Source organism: Priapulus caudatus, unplaced genomic scaffold (assembly GCF_000485595.1).
Source record: "Priapulus caudatus unplaced genomic scaffold, Priapulus_caudatus-5.0.1 Scaffold58, whole genome shotgun sequence".
NCBI lineage: Eukaryota > Metazoa > Priapulida > Priapulimorpha > Priapulimorphida > Priapulidae > Priapulus > Priapulus caudatus.
Genome location: NW_014577119.1, coordinates 850,590 through 854,477, shown reverse-complemented (window position 1 = coordinate 854,477; position 3,888 = coordinate 850,590).

The following is a 3,888-nucleotide window of genomic DNA, read 5'->3' as shown; positions in this document are numbered from 1 at the left end:
GAGAAGTAAAGATAGGACCAGATTTTCCTTGAGCAATTTAATCATATTATTGTTATTTGGTTAATGATAGCAAACTCAAGATATTTGTCTTTCCAATCTGCAAACTGAATCTATTTTCACCCAAATTTAGATGGTACATTCCGTTTCTGTTTTTTAATAAGTCATTCGTGTCAACGAGTGTGAATAAGAAAAAACATTTGTTTTTATTCACTCATGAATCTGAAGGTATTGGTATTTTTAGCCAATGTACAATTTGTTAGCCCTAGCTCCTTATATTACAAACGAAGTATAATGGCATTCCAAATGTACGTAAAGAAAACTATATATATTTATTTATTTAGTATCAAATATGAAATTCTTTAGAAATCTGTTTTGATAGTAGCACCTGAATAAAAGCCATGTATAAATATAGTTCACACCCGTGTCATATAGGCATATAAATTGGGAGTTATATATCTGTAGAATGATGATATATATGTATTATTGATGTATACGTATTTTTCCATTGTATGTTGTGATCTGTTTTTTAAAAGAGCATTAATAGAGCCATCATAAGCAGCAGTCAACAACATTGTCTAGTCTGAGCGAAGGGTTTCTCGTGTTGTTAGTCCCTGTTGACTCGAGTTGACGTCTAGTCCTTTGCAGAATCTGCAATTTGGTATGGGTTGGAAAGAAGTGTGATTGTGCGTGCGTGCGTGCGTGCGTGAATGCGTGTGAGTGACCCATGCTACTCTCATAAAGCGAGATTCCGACAGTCGTTTTTGTTTGTTCTAGATTGTAGTTTACATTTGTTTATAAGTGGAAGTATGCCCCCGTGAATTGTATTTGCCCTGCGTCAGTAAGCACGGCAAGAAGAAACTATATTACTACTATATATACTATAGCTGGACCAAAGATTTAAATTGTTGTATTTGTTTCGGTTGAAGTTTTTATCATCTAAACTAAATGGACCAAAGATATAGAACTTTTTCTACTCGTTATGTAATATTTTATTTCTAGCTGAGCGTGCTTACATTTTAATGTATACATGTATGTGTCATTTTACTTGTACAAATTGCATTGAACGTCGACTGCCACATGTGCCCAGTCGTGCAATAGATCTAGAAGAGATTCCTTTTTGTGCAGCTACAGCACATGTTAGCATAAATATTCTTGATGTTAGTGTATAGATGATTTGTGTTTTACTACAGTCACGTTTACTATCGTGTGTGATATTGCAGTATTATAATTAATAATGGACCAATTTTTACAAACAAAATCTCAACATATTTTATGTATTTTTCTCTCAATTGTCCGATCGTTACCATAGCTTCCGTTTTACGCGACATCAGATAATTAGTTTAATTATAAAATTGAAAGAGGCAGAACTTGGCATTCAGGGTTCCATAAGTACAGGTACACGTGACTGTGCACCCTGCTACACGTGAAGTTATAATGCTTGCAAAAACCTCTTTATTATTAATTATTAACTACAAACTATTATTTATGGACCGTGTGTGCGGACAAAGTGTTATGACCTAAAACGGCCTGTCAAGCATCTGTGGGCGGGGTTTTGACCCAAACCGAGATTGGCTGAGATGCACTTGAAAGCCAATGCCAACACTGCGTGTGGGTACTGTTCGTGTTGGACACACAGCTGCTAGTGCTAGACGTCATGCAGCCCTCCTCGTGCACCAGCACGAAAACGCCGCATAGCGGCCGCCAATACAACTAACCTGCACTATTCTGAACACGTTATCGAGTCCCTTTAGGGTATAGGGGATAACGATTTGGAAATCGTCCACCGAGAGTTCTGTTCATAGCACGAGGGTTTTTTGAGTAGCCACGAAGCTGGGGCACGGCTCGAAATGCCCCACAAAGATTTTTGGGTAATGTGCGCGCGTCCTATAGGCGTCAAAAACAGAATTTAAACGTTTTCCGTCGAGACATGCCCACGGCAACTGCCAATCACCGACACGTGCTCACCACACCGTGCGTGCACGTGATAGGCCAGCTCTGTTGCTGTTCTTTACCCGTACTCTCAACCGGCCAGGTCGGGCCGTCTACATAGTACACGTTTGAAACATAGTCTACGGATCGAAGCCATTCTTAAATCTAGCACTAGCATTGCGTGTGTCCAACCGCGACAATACCCACACGGCGTGTTGGCATTTGGCTTTCAAGTGCATCTCAGCCAATCTCGGTTTGGGTCAAACCCCGCCCACGGATGCTTGACCAGGCCGTTTTAAGTCTCAGCACATAGTGCCTGCCAATAAAACACTTTGTCCGCACACACGGTCCATAAATTAAATTAGTTTGTAGTTTAATAATTAATAAGAAAGAGGTTTTTGCAAGCATTATACTTCACGTTGTAGAGCAGGGTTGCACAGTTCACGTGTACCTTGTACTTAAGGAACCGCTGAATGCCGAAGTTCTGCCTCTTTCAATTATAATTACAACTAATTATCTGATGTCGCGTGAAACGGAAGCTTATGTTACGAATCGGCAATCCAGCCCCAGTTTTGAGAGAAAAATACATTAAAATATGTTTGAGATTTTGTTTGTAAAAATTGGTCATTATTTAGTTATATACCTGCAATATCACACACGATAGTAAACGTGACTTGTAGATAAAACACAGAATCATCTATACACTAACACTCAAGAATATTTATGCTAACATGTGTCATGTAGCTGCCACAAAAGGAATCTCTTGCTAGAATTCTATTGCACGACTGGGCACATTGTGGCAGTTGACGTTTCAATGAATTTTGTTACAAGTAAATTACACATACATGTATATATTAAAATGTATTGCACGCCCTAGCTATAATTAAATATTATATAACGAGCTACGAAAAAGTTCTATATCTTTTGGTCCATTTTAGTTTAAGATGATTAAAAAACTTCAAACCGAAACAAATACAACAATTTAAATCTTTGGTCCAGCTATAGTATAGTATAGTATTTAAATAGTTTCTTTTTGCCGTGCTTTACTGACGCAGGGCGCTAAATACAATTTCACGGGGAGGATACATTCCAACTTATAAACAAGATGTAAACTACAATCTATGAACAAACAAAAAACGACTGTCGGAATCTCGCTTTATGAGAAGTTAGCATAGGATCACTCACACGCTATTCCCGCAACGCACGCACGCACTCTCAACAATCACACTTTTCTTTCCAACCCATACCAAATTGCAGATTTTGCAAAGGACTAGATGTCAACTCGAGTCACAGGGACTAACAACACGAGAAAAACCCTTCCCTCCCAGGGATAGACAATTGTTGTTGACTGCCTCGCAATATATGATGGTCTATTAATGCTACTTTTTAAAACAGAATACAACATACGCAATGAGAAGAAATTACGTATACATCAATAATGGCATATATATCAGTCATTCTACAGATATATAACTCCCAATTTATAGTCTATTGACGACGGGTTGGTGAACTATATTTATACATGGCTTTATACTTCGGGTGCCACTAATTCAAAATCAGATTTCTAAAGAATTTCATATTGATCTAAATAAATAGAATATATAGTGTTTTTCTTTAGCGTACATGTGGGAATGCCATTTTACTTCGTTTAATTGTAATATAGGAGCTTGGGGCTAACAAAATTTTTACATTGGCGTAAAAATCCAATACCTTCAGATTCAGGAGTGACATAAAAACAATATGTTTTTTCTTATTCACACTGCGTTGACAACGAAGACTTATTAAGAACAGAAAATGGAATGTACATTCTAAATTTGGGTGAAAATAGATTCATGATTTTGCAGATTGGGAAAGACAAATATCTTGAGTTTGCCATCATTAACCAAATAACAATAATATGATTAAATGCTCCAGAAAATCGTGGTCCTATCTTACTTCTCTCATGTGCATGCATGCACA